The following is a 13,745-nucleotide window of genomic DNA, read 5'->3' as shown; positions in this document are numbered from 1 at the left end:
GTTGATGGGACAAGTTCCGATTTTTGTCTGTATTTATCTTTCGCTGTTTGATGAGATTCACATGCATGCAGGGCTTATGGAAGAGGAAAAGAAGACGGTCCCTTGTGTGATGTGCCAGGATTTGAGAATGCTAGAATGAAGCTGTTGAGGCATGTTTCATTTGTGGATTGTCTGGTAAAATGACTGCTCGAACTATTTTTGCATTACCGTGTAACACCTGTTAATGATTCTTTTGGAGAATATGTATATAGATCTGTAATGGAATTTTTTTTCACCCGTGTAACACCTGTTAATGATTCTTTTGGAGAATATGTATATAGATCTGTAATGGAATTTTTTTTCACGAGTTATTGACATATTATTAACATGTAGTCGTTTTTCATTTATGTAGTCTTAGCATCTCTCTTTCCAGTTAAAAAATTTATGGGGGGTCCTGTTAAAAAATTTATGCGTCCATTTATGGGCAGCAGACATCAAATAGTTTAAGCTTCTGCATCTAGGCGATGCTCTTTCATACTTAACTACTTCTCAACTGCAAGGAAGAAAATAGATGATTGACAGGGCTGGTATGGAGGATTGTGATTCATATTCTTATTTATTATAGATGACTGGGAAGCAGAATGTAGACATGGGAATGTCGCTGAAAATAGTTAGAAATAGTTAATTTCCCAATTAAATGAATTTCTTTGAAAATAGTTAGAAATGCATCTTTTTGGTATTTACTTTATTATAAATAGTTAGAAATAGTTAGAAATGTGTCCTTATGGACCAGTTTGTACATATATTAATGCATTGCTTGTGTCCTTATGTTACACTCAGGATGATGAGGAAGAAAAAGAAGAAGAGGGCTTGAGTAAATGCATAGGGAAGGAGTTGAAGAAGCTTCTACAGTGTCATAGCCATTGTAAATAATTTATGTAAAAGTTTACAAATAATTTATGTATCTCTCTACTATTTTGGTGAATGTATTATTTGAATATAATGAGATTTGATATTGGAATATAATTAGATTGTGTTGGATATGAATATAATTTTTTGTTGTTCAATATTTTATGTATATGCACCCAAAGTAGATTCTGCAAAAAAAAAAAAAACACTGTAGCAGAGATTTCCGTCTAGGATACTCAAATTCCGTCTAGGATGCCTTTTTTNAAAAAAAATTAAAAACATCAAATTCCGTCTAGAATGAGTATTCTAGACGAAAATTTCCGTCTAGAATACTCATTCTAGACGGAATTTTTTTCCGTCTTGGATGAATTATTCTAGACGGAAATTCCGTCTAGAATAATCCGTCTAGGATGTATTCTAGACGGTTTTGAATTCCGTCTAGAATAATCCGTTTAGGAAGTATTCTAGATGGAATTTCCGTCTAGAATACTACATCCTAGACGGAAACATACTAGACGCATATTCTAGACGGAATTCCGTCTAGAATAAGCATTCTAGACGGAATTCTGGGTATCCTAGACGGAATTTTCCGTCTAGGATACCTCATTATTTAGCAGTGTGGATTAATCTTAAGAATAGAGCTTCAGAATTCCCTTGTTCCCTCCACTGGAAAGAAAGAGAAAATCAAAGTGATATATGGAGGTAGACCTTGGGATTGATACGCTTCAACTTATAGCCTACACTGCTAAATAATGAGGTATCCTAGACGAAAAATTCCGTCTAGGATACCCAGAATTCCGTCTAGAATGCTTATTCTAGACGGAATTCCGTCTAGAATATGCGTCTAGTATGTTTCCGTCTAGGATGTAGTATTCTAGACGGAAATTCCGTCTAGAATACTTCCTAGACGGATTATTCTAGACGGAATTCAAAACCGTCTAGAATACATCCTAGACGGATTATTCTAGATGGAATTTCCGTCTAGAATAATTCATCCAAGACGAAAAAAAATTCCGTCTAGAATGAGTATTCTAGACGGAAATTTCCGTCTAGAATACTCATTCTAGACGGAATTTGATGTTTTTAATTTTTTTTAAAAAAGGCATCCTAGACGAAATTTCAGTATTCTAGACGGAATTTCCGTCTAGGATGCTGTGCTACAGTAGTTTATTTTTTTATTTTTTTTTATTTTTTTATTTTGCAGAATCTACTTTGGGTGCATATACACAAAATATTGAACAACAAAAAATTATATTCATATCCAACACAATCTAATTATATTCCAATATCAAATCTCATTATTTTCAAATAATACATTCACTAAAATAGTAGAGAGATACATAAATTGTTTGTAAACTTTTACATAAATTATTTACAATGGCTATGACACTGCAGAAGCTTCTTCAACTCCTTACCTATGCATTTACTCAAGCCCTCTTCTTCTTCTTCTTCCTCATCATCCTGAGTGTAACATAAGGACACAAGCAATGCATTAATATATGTACAAACTGGTCCATAAGGACACATTTCTAACTATTTCTAACTATTTATAATAAAGTAAATACCAAAAAGATGCATTTCTAACTATTTTCAAAGAAATTCATTTAATTGGGAAATTAACTATTTCTAACTATTTTCAGCGACATTCCCATGTCTACATTCTGCTTCCCAGTCATCTATAATAAATAAGAATATGAATCACAATCCTCCATACCAGCCCTGTCAATCATCTATTTTCTTCCTTGCAGTTGAGAAGTAGTTAAGTATGAAAGAGCATCGCCTAGATGCAGAAGCTTAAACTATTTGATGTCTGCTGCCCATAAATGAACGCATAAATTTTTTAACAGGACCTCCCATAAATTTTTTAACTGGAAAGAGAGATGCTAAGACTACATAAATGAAAAACTACTACATGTTAATAATATGTCAATAACTGGTGAAAAAAAATTCCATTACAGATCTATATACATATTCTCCAAAAGAATCATTAACAGGTGTTACACGGTAATGCAAAAATAGTTCGAGCAGTCATTTTACCAGACAATCCACAAATGAAACATGCCTCAACAGCTTCATTCTAGCATTCTCAAATTCTGGCACATCACACAAGGGACCGTCTTCTTTTCCTCTTCCATAAGCCATGCATGCATGTGAATCTCATCAAACAGCGAAAGATAAATACAAACAAAAATCGGAACTTGTCCCATCAACAATATCATACTTGTAACACATTGGTCGAGGACATCTATGAAGTTCACATTTATAAATCTTTGCATTAACGAAAGATTTAAAAATAAAAAATGCCTAAAAGGCTCTTATTGGCTACCAAAACGTAACATAAATATTCAATGCAAAACATTCAACATATGAAACTTCAAACTTGTACAGACAACCATCGCAAAGAGGCCCCTTCGTAACTATGTAAAAGATCAGTATTGGGAAGAATGCAAGATATATGTGTGCACGTGCACGCGTGTGTTCGTGCATGCGTGCACGTATACGTGTGCGTACATGCGTGCATGTGTTCGTATAACTGTCAATTTGATTTTTAAAACTGAAAATGCTAATCTCAAGTCTGACAATGACCATTTGATGAATCTGATAATTTGGTATAACTGACACAATAGTACCTGACACATTAGCACACACATCAACCATCAAACTTCAAGAATCATCATGCCACTTTTCTGCATACTTCTGCATATTTAAACCCCCAAAAAAAAGAGACATTTGTGCCATGTAAACCTTCTAATGATGAGGTACACATTCCTTTTAAGTTTAACCAAAATTCTGGGAACACAAGAAACAAATGTAGAAGATATGAAACAAGAAATAATAGTGTTCCCGAGCCACATGAACAAGGCCATTATTAAAATGGCAAAGTTTTTTGCGTGCCACACTAAGAAGATAACTCAATGCACCATTGATCCACACTGTCAAGGAGTTCTTTGTTTTAATTCAAACCATATAGATTTCTGTCAAAAAAGTCATACCATATAGATTAAAATGCTGCATCTGCAAAGCAGCCCTTATATTCTTCTATCTCCATCTAAGTTGTCATCTTGGAGAAATCCTCTGATCTTAACTCATGACAAATATTCTCATGCCCTATTAATTCATAAGTCTAAGGTCCGCTTAATGAATATCATTTATCCCTATTGCAAGGACAAGCCCTTAAAATTTGGAAGTGCCTTCGGCATAACATGTCAAGAACGGGAAAAAAAAGATAAAAGAAAGTAAGGTTGAAAATATTTGTCAACAGTAAAACCTTATTAATACTAGGCTCAAAAAACAAGTGCTTTCTTTATTACCTCCAAACATATAAACTAAGCAATGTATATTTGCGTCACTGGCCTAACAAGTTTGATTTCTTCACAAATTCCAATTGCAGTTTAATTCCTTTAGATATATTTTCATTTATTCCTCTTTACAAATTACTGCATTGTAGGAATTTTGTGTATTTTCATCAGTAAATATGAAAATAAAAATCATGAAAGAATTAAAAAAAAGGACTAAAACGTACCAATATTAATAGTAGCCTGACGAGAAATCACCTCCGGCGACAACGGGGTCAGCGTGTTCACGTCCAACTTACTAAGGTCTTGCTCCATTAATCCTTTTCGAGAAATTTTCGCTTGATTTTATATCCTCTCGAGTGCTAATCAAGAAGAAGAAAACAAAAGAAAAACCCAAAACATTGATTAGATCAAACAAGGAGCTGGATTCTAGTTTGCGAGCACCGCCATCGTGTTGACGGTGGAGACTTTCACCGGAAGTGAGGCGGAGAGGGCATTTTGGCGATTTTGCATGGCGGGAAGGAGCTGGGAGGAGAGGGAGGGGTCGTTGGATTCTAAAACCTCGTTGCCGACGGTTAAGGATGTCTCCGTTGGCGGCGCCGATGACGACGGAGATGTTGGTGCCGGCGAGGGATTTGAGGATGGCGGGGTCGGCGCCGTAGAGGCGGAGCTTTGAGATCGAGGTCGAGAGGAGGAGCTTCGCGGTCGCCTCCGGTGGCGGGAGATTGTCGGCGACCTGGCCTTGGAGGGAGAGGGAGGGGCTGGGGTGTGAGAATGAGGATTTGGGGGGATGAGGCTGATTTTGGGGTAAAAATTTTCATTTGGGGGGGAAATGAGCGCGGTTAATTTTTTGACGGCTTAATTTTTTTTTAAACTGGTCAGTTATTCTAGACGGAAATTTCCGTCTAGAATGATTATCCTAGACGGAAATTTCCGTCTAGAATACATGGTTATTTAAAAAAAAAATAAAAAATAAAAAAACCGTCTAGAATAGTATTCTAGACGGAATTTTTCGTCTAGAATGTTTTATTCTAGACGGAATATTCTAGACGGAAAATTTCCGTCTAGTTTAATACATTCTAGACGGAAAAAATTCCGTCTAGAATATTCTGTCTAGAATACATGATTTTCTACTAGTGCTATAAAGGCTAAGGAACTATATTGATCCAATGCTTAATCCTTGGCTAAAATGGTGGATCAATCTCCAAGCTGAAATAAATCTTTTGAGAAAAAGCCTTGGTGAAGTGTCGTATCGTTTTAGCTCCAAAGAAAGAGAAAGAAACGAAGTGGGGATGGTTAGTACGACTTTGATCGATGGACATGACAATTTGATTGATATCGTAATTTTTAGTGTTCAGTTGTCGTCCTTTTCAGTATTATTTAACAAAACTTTTAACAAATAGTTGAAATAGGACTAAAGATACACATAAAAAGGGGTACTAGACAATGTTGGGAAAATGAATGTGTGATGACTAATTTGAGCATTAGGTTGTAGTACAAGGAGCAAATTAGCCTCTTGGCCTCTAAAGAAACTAGGGTTAATCATGAACAGAGCCCTCGGTATCACCTAGGTGCAGATTGTTAAGGAATATATTATGAGATATTAGAGATATGATTGGATATGATTTTATTTCATACCTATTTTATAATATCCTCTTAACCTCTATTTAAGAGTGGTTAGTCTTAGGTGAATAATATCTTGGCCTTTTTTTTCCTATTTTTCTACATTGTACCAGAGCCATCGTCTTGATCCCAGAGCGACATCTTCCTTCATTGTCTACATCGAGTCGCTGAGGAGGTTTTTTGCCAAAAACTTCATACCTCCCCTCTACGGCCTCGATATCGATTTATTGTCCACTGGTATTGTTCATCAATACTGCTCATCGTGGGTGTTGTTCATCAAAATTGTTTATCCTACGCTGGTGCTATTCGTGTTTGCAGATTATTGTTCATCCGCAAGTTACTATTTACCATCCACTCTGATAAAAGCCGACCCACTATCATCTGCCCTCATTGACCTGTGCCTCATTGCCCTCATTGATCTTTGCTCAAACCTAAAGTCAACTCTATCTCTTGGATCATTTATTTGTTAGATCCTTAAAAAAAAGGATTATTTGTTTTGGATTCTTCAATAAAGGATTATTTATTTTTCGGATCATTAAAGATGAATCATTTATTGCTGGATTCTTCAAGGAAGGATCATTTGTTATTGGATTCTGGAAAGGATTTATTGTTGAATACTTCATGGATCATTTGATCGGTGGAGTCCTAGAGGGGATCACCTGATTTGAAAACATCTAAGTGAAAGATAAAAAGATCAATATTATTTTGAGTTTTTTGAAGCATCATCACATATTAGAGTGTGTGCAATTTATTTGTAACAAGCTTGACATGTATGATATACATGCTCCAGCTTGAGGGGGAGAGTTAAAAAATATATTATGGGACATTAGAGATATGGTTAGATATGATTTTATTTCATATTTGTTTTGTAATGTCCTTCTAACCTCTATTTAAGAGAGGTTAGGATTAGATGAATAATTTCTTGGTCCTTTTTTCTAGTTCTCTACACATATAGACCTTTTATAGTACTTGCCCAAGTGTAGCTTTTGGTAGTTCTATTTGTGCAGATAGACCTTTAGTAGTGTTGATGTACTAGTGATAACATAGTCAATATGTATCCAGGATAGGATCATTTTGATGAGGTAGAGGAGATTGATGAGGGGGCCGCCTTTTTCTTCGACTTTATGTCTGGTTCTTGATTGCGGAGCTAAGAAATCTGCACATTTAAAAACTCATGAAAGGACAAGAATTAGTTCTCCTGTTATACCACCAACGATCAAGTTAGATGATAAACTTGAGTAGAAGAAGAAGCAGAACTTAAAGTTCTTCTCCGTATGTTTTTGGAATGACCCCCTCCTAAAAGGCAAATAGTATATATATATATATTGTGGGAGAATGGTAGATTGGACACTTTGACTGAGTACAGAGAAGTGATGCGAGTTATAGGCTGGTGGCTATATCAACATCTACTTTACGGGTGTCATCTAGCGACATGAGGGAGTATGGGCTGATGGATACATCAGCACCCACTTTATGGGTGTCGGTAGGTGGTAGGGGGAAAGATCACTTCAACATTAGAGAGTTCGTCTTTGTAGGTGTCAAAAATTGCCCATAAGTCCCCGCACGCAGCTCGAGGCAGAGAGAAGACGATGAACATCACTATTCAAGTCACAGAAGCTCATTTAACAATGACAAACATATGAAGTGAGTCGACGAACCATACGAAGCAACAGAACTTCGGAATAATAGAAACACGAACTGATCGGGAGCTCCGCGTCGCTTATGAAAGACCAAGCGCCCCTCGTATCCCATTTATTCCATATATGATTCAATCATGGGATCTTATAGATCTCCTCATTATCTTTCTAGTGCATCTTGAACAACGCAATTCCGAGTTTAGACGATGAAGATACGGTGAAAACGGACAGAACGCACGAATCGAAGTTTAGGCCAAAGTTGGCCAAGACACCAAGTGGTGTCTCGGCCAAGACTTGGCCGAGACACTAAGAGGTGTCTCGGCCATGGCTTCTTGGCCGAGACACCAAGAGGTGTCTCGGCCCAAGCTTGGCCGAGACACCCACGGGTGTCCGCAGACCTGAAAAACTAAATTTTAGCAGTTTAAAGCTGTTTTTCGATCGTTAACCACCTGAATTTGTTTTAACTGATATATTATCATCCTAGAATATGATTAAGTGGTTACAACTGAGGATAAGAGGGAATCGGCTGTTCTTATCCGAAAACAGGGATCCCGAAGCCTATAAATACAGCCTCAGGGCTTTCATTTTTTCAGATCTGGAATTCTCGAGCATTGCCGAAGCCCTGCTAAATTGAGGACTGAAGAGTCATGAATTTCAGAGAGAAGGAGGAGACTTCAGAGAATTTTTTAGCATAATGAAGAGGAGTTCGTCAGATCTGTAGCCCAATTCTTTTCCTTGAGATTGTCCCGTTACGGTGATCTTGAGAAGAGTGATTATCTCGCTGTTGCCAAGATAATTACTTCAGTTTCTTGATTCCTTCGTGAATCAACAAAGCTCTGGATCTGATCTAATCGTTTGGTGGTCCACGAATATCAACGTCCTCGTCACAGGCTAAGATCCCACGCAAGCAGCAGGCGATAAACACCCATTGCGCTGTTTGATAAGAGTTGTATTTTTTTTTATTATGTAAGGGTCTTATAAAAAGAATATCTTTTTTATTGTCATTTGTTCGCGTGGAAAACTGTATTCTTTTTCATTGATATGATTGTCATCTTGGGTTACAAAGATCCGGTCGGAAAACTGTATTCTTTTTCATTGATATGATTGTCATCTTGGGTTACAAAGATCCGGTCTTTTATAGATCCGGTTACAACTAAATCAAAGAAAAAAAATAAAAATTACAACTCTCCTCTGTGAACAGATCGCAAGCTCCTGTTTTGCGGTCGCTTGCTTTGGTGGGTTCTTTGCCTGCGCCGGGGTTAATCCGTGGACCACCGCGCGATCTAGATCCGGTCGGATCTACACGAGTATGCGGGTATTATTCCACGAAGGGAATAATAGCCGGGAGGGATTAATCCACCAAGGGAATAATCGCTCAGATCTCGAGATCTAAGACCAAGCTTAGATCTGGAGTGTAGTCTCGTGTAGATCTCAGATCTGTTCTTTCTTCCTCTCGAGATCCTGCCTTTTCTGACGTGGATGGTCGCCGAGGATCAGATCTGAATGTGCAAGTCTTCTGGTCTTCAAGCTCCGAGTTCACTCTTCAATCCGGCAGAGTTTCGGCTCTTGAAAGTTCGACCTCTGAAAATGAACATCTCTAGGCCTATTTATAGGCTCTCAGGACAGTGGCTGCAAAAAGGGAATTGTCGGCCCCCTCTGGCCACTGTCGGCCACCTCGGGCCACTGTCGGCCACCTCGGGGTGGCCGACAGGCTCGGCCTTGGCCGAGCCACCTTGAGGTGGCTCGGCCACCGAGCCACCTCAAGGTGGCTCGGCTAAGGCCGAGCCGCCTTGAGGTGGCTCGGCTTTGGCCGAGCCCCCGCGGGCGGTGTTTTCCGACTTTTTCGAGTCGTTTTCCGTTGTTTCCGGTTCTGTCCGTGATTCGGTTGATTGAGACTCTGATTGGTTGATCTGATTTGGCAGTAAGTTGGATTCCTGATTTGGCAGTAAATCCGCTTCTGAGTTCGAGTCCGAAATTGATCTTGATTCGATCGTGATTCGTCCGAGTTTCCCCTTGGTTGGATGGCTCGTTGATTCCTCAACTCATTAGCTTGATTCTGCACGCGGGTGGATGCATTCCGTCGCTTCTGTGCGATTCGTCGATCTCGTCGCCTCGTTGGTTCGTCGGTTTGTGCCGAGCTATGCTAGGGGACCTATAAGCAATTTTATATGCCTACAGATACCCCCTCCAAAGTATTTCAGTCTCGTTCTTTTATAGAAGAGTCTGGGATACTTTGGATATGATTGTCCCTACCTTCAGTCGGTATAACGGGACCTCGGAATGGCTTCTGTTCTTGACTCCTTCAATTCTCCAGGCTTTTCGGTGCTTTGTCGAAAGTCTGTAAGAGTTCCGGTGCTGCATTTATTGTCTGACCGTTTGTCGGAATTTTCTGAACTTGAAGTCGATTCCTTTGAGCTGACCATTGATTGTGGCGTCGAGTCTTTATGCACAACGCGTTGTCCGGCGTAGTGTGGTTGAGTTATCCTTAAGAATATTTATAAACAATATTCTCCAGGAACTTCTCAAACCAAAAATAGGGAATAGTTTATACTCATATACCTTATTGGAGTATTAAGAAGCAGTTTATACTCGTATACTTTTCGGAGTGTTTTTGTGCCTAAATGAGCTGAACCGGCTTAAAATGAGCCAAAAAAGGCAGTAAATCGGCTCAAAAAATCCTCCAACTCCTCCGAACAAATGGGAGAGGGGTGAGTGAATGATGGACTGAACCGTCGCTCGATTTGAAGTCGTTTCGATGCTCGGTTCGGCTTCAATTTGGATTTTGGTTCGAACTGGGTCCGGTCCGGTTCGGTTCGGTTTGGTTCAACCCGGTCCACCTTATATAAAGGGGGTCTTTTTCTTTTCTTTTTTCTTTACCCTAGGGCCGGCCCCCCCCTTTTTGCCTCCTTTTTGAATTTCTCTTCCCTCGAGCCTCCGTTCTCCCTCAAAACTCGATCTTCGTCTTAGATTCATCCTTCCTTTTGATCCTTGACTGAGAAATCCCTCGAAACTTCCATATTTAGACTTTCCTTCGAGCCCCTCGAGCGCGTGGTTCGAGCACTTCCAAGATCTAATTTTTGTCGGATCCTCGAGCTTCCCCTCAGGTATATCTCCATAATCTTGATCTATTTCATGTTTGATCTAGTGTATGGAATAGCGGGATCGCATATAAGGGTTGAGGGAGTGATTTGATGCCTCAAGCTCGCCTTTTTAGGGGATAAAAAAGTGATTTTTATTTCTAGATCTGACCTCTTGAATTCTTTTTCTGTAGGCCATTATGTCGCGAGTATCGAGAGGTCGTTTTCCTGCTGCATCGGTTGATGGCGCGCCTCCCTCATATGCTGGTGAGCAATTTTTTGACCTTTTTCGAAAATTTACAAATTAGTCCTCTTTTTTCTGGATATTTGCAAATTAGTCCATTTTACCCCCCGTTGTTCTCCTTGGTGAGGCAACCGGGAAAGGCCTTGGTTCTCCTTGGTGAGGATCGACGCTTTATGGAAATTTTGCAAATTAACCCTCTTCTTCTGAGAATTTTGCAATTTAGTCCTTTTACCCTATTTTGCTCTCCTTGGTGAGGCGATCGGGAAAAGCCTTGATTCTCCTTGGTGAGGATCGACGCTTTAAAGATGGGTTTTGCTTGGTCAAAACCACATCTCATAATAAAGGGGGCGTTTTGACGCTGCATTGTGCTTTATAAGGCAGGGATATATTGTCGATATACCCTATCTTATAAATGCGCAATGTGGCCAAATCGTCTCGCCCTTTATAAGGCAATGACTCTATCTTACCAATTTGTAAGATGAATTCAATTTCCTTTTATATCTGAAATTAACAAACACTTAACTGCTTGTTTTCAGTGGAATATCCTTCCGGAGCTTTTTCATCGCATGCGGTGAATGGACGTCGTGATGAGTATTATTCCACATCTGATGACTTTTCGCCCATTCCGTTCACCTCCCAGTTTGCTCCGGGCACGTCGTTGGAAGTTGTCCAAGTGGTGAGGGAAGGTGGCCATCAAGCTCTTCGCCAGCTGATCACAGATGCGCCTCTCGTGCAGGATGCCAGTTCCGTTCAGTCTCTTAGGAAGACTGACTTCTTGTTTGGAGACTCTACCAGGGATCCCGATGCAGTATTTATTGAGGCTGAGCAGTGGCTTTACCAGACTGGCAGTCGTTATATGTATTTGCCGAAGATTCCTCGACACCGTTCTTTGACTGAGCTCAGGCGCCAAGCTGTGAAGCGGGAGATGTCGTGGAGTTTGACAAAGGAACATGAGAGCGTTCACTGCGGCTATATTACTCATCAGGCAGTTCCTGGTTCGAGTCGAGATCACATTGTTGGACTACATCCTGGAGTACTGGGGCTAGATACTCCGCCTCGCAATGAGTTCCTCACCACTGCTTCTACTTTGAGGAATCGCCTCGCTATCTTAGGACGGGAGATGCCTGCACCGCGCCACAGATTCTATGGTTGGGTCCATTCTTTGGACAGGTTTTGGTGGGCTCGTATGACGAAGTATGTCTTGAGCCGATGGAGCGAGGAGTTACATGCTTGCGGTCTTTATGCAGCCATTCGGGCCACTATGCATGGCTTGCCTACAAGCGCGAAGCATTTCTTTGCCCTATGCGAGCTTTACAATCCAGATTCCAACACTTTTCTGACCAGGCACGGAGAGTTGGGCTTGGCTCTACATGAGATGCACAAGATTTCTGGTTTGCCCATGGGACAGATGTTATACCAGGAGTACTTTCCCTCCAACCATGAGTTGAGTCAGCTGAAGGATCGCGTGCCCGACCGCTACGAGACCTTATGGGATCTCACTTGTCACTACCACATTGCTTTGGCGCAGTCTAAGCCCCTAGCGAAGAGGACCAAAGCAAATGTGAGCCTGAAGCAGTTCGCATCATACTTGTTCAGGAATCTGGAGAGCCATTCTGGCCAATCTATTTGTGAACTGGCACCGCTGACTCCTTCAGAGGTTAATGAGCTGCTGAATAAGACTAACGCCCAATCCTATACCATTAGCAGTTCCGAGAGCGGCTTTCCTGCAGGGACTAAATTCAGATCGTTCTTATATCATGCGACCACACCGATTCGTCCGATGACTCTCCTTGCCGGTTATCTCGCCATATGGTTGAAGAAATGTGTGGTTCCGTATCAGTCTGGTGACGCTCTGCCACTGGAAGTGCTCTATCCTGCAGTTCAGCTTGCCTACAAGAAGGAACTTTCGCTTCTTCCGGTGATGGTTGCTAACATTCATCGAGGGCTTCGGCAGATTTCTGGTGCTTTTACACGGAGAGATGATGATAAACCGACTCAGATTCCTACCATTAAGGTAGAGCTCCCGTATATTTATTTGATGGCTTGGTTCGTTCTTCATCGTTCCGATGTGATGTCAGTACCGAATGCCATAGACCAGTCTGTCCCCTTTCTACAGTTGCTTGAGAATGGTGAGTGGGAGGGCCGAGGATTCCCCGATATCAGGCGTCAGCTACAAGTCCACAAGTGCTGGGCATTCTCCACTTGCTTTCCACAGTTCTCCAGCCGGTATGGCGAGTGTTTGATTGATGAGGAGAAGCCGAGGGAGTATAGGACTTATCTGGATATGGGCTGCTTTAATTGGCTAGTGAACATTAGGCCGGGTTACCTGACTTTCCGGGTGGGGAATCAGTGCTTCATAGAGCCGTATCTACCTTGCCGATTCGCCCGCCAGTTCGGTTATGACCAGCTTTATGTAGGGAACCCGCGCCAGCAGCTTCGGGCTCATGGAGGTCTGGTAGACGGTCTTCGTGCATGGTTGTGGACCGTGACTGGTTGCACTGGAGCTAGGTTCAGTCTCCCAGGTACTGAGCGACAGTTGAACCTCACTTTCCTGAGCTGCAAGTGGTTGCTAGCAGCTAATAAGACTGTCCGTGTGAAGCCTATCGAAGAGTTGGTGGCCGAAGAAGCCTCTCAGCTTGATTCTCGTGTTATCCAGGACGGTGCTCGATCACAGAGGGCTCAGGGCAAGACCCGCCGACTTGATGCAGAAGGTCACAGGGCCTTTAGTTCTGCTGGAGAGGCCTCAGGCGGAGACCCTGAAGACTACGAGGCAGATTTGGAGCAAGGTTAGTCACCTATCTTTCTTTTTCCCTGCATTTCCAAATTGCTATTTCTGACCACTATTCGATGTTTCAGGGACAGCGATCAACAGTGACGACGAATTCCGTCCTTTTACCCGGGCTAGAGCTTGGATTGCTGTCCGTGCTGATAGGCGGAAAAGATTAGCCCACAAGCCGCCTGCAAATTCACGAGCATCTGA

The sequence above is a fragment of the Asparagus officinalis genome, chromosome 2, assembly GCF_001876935.1.
Source record: "Asparagus officinalis chromosome 2, Aspof.V1, whole genome shotgun sequence".
In the NCBI taxonomy this organism is placed as follows: domain Eukaryota; kingdom Viridiplantae; phylum Streptophyta; class Magnoliopsida; order Asparagales; family Asparagaceae; genus Asparagus; species Asparagus officinalis.
This window is presented reverse-complemented; position numbering follows the sequence as displayed.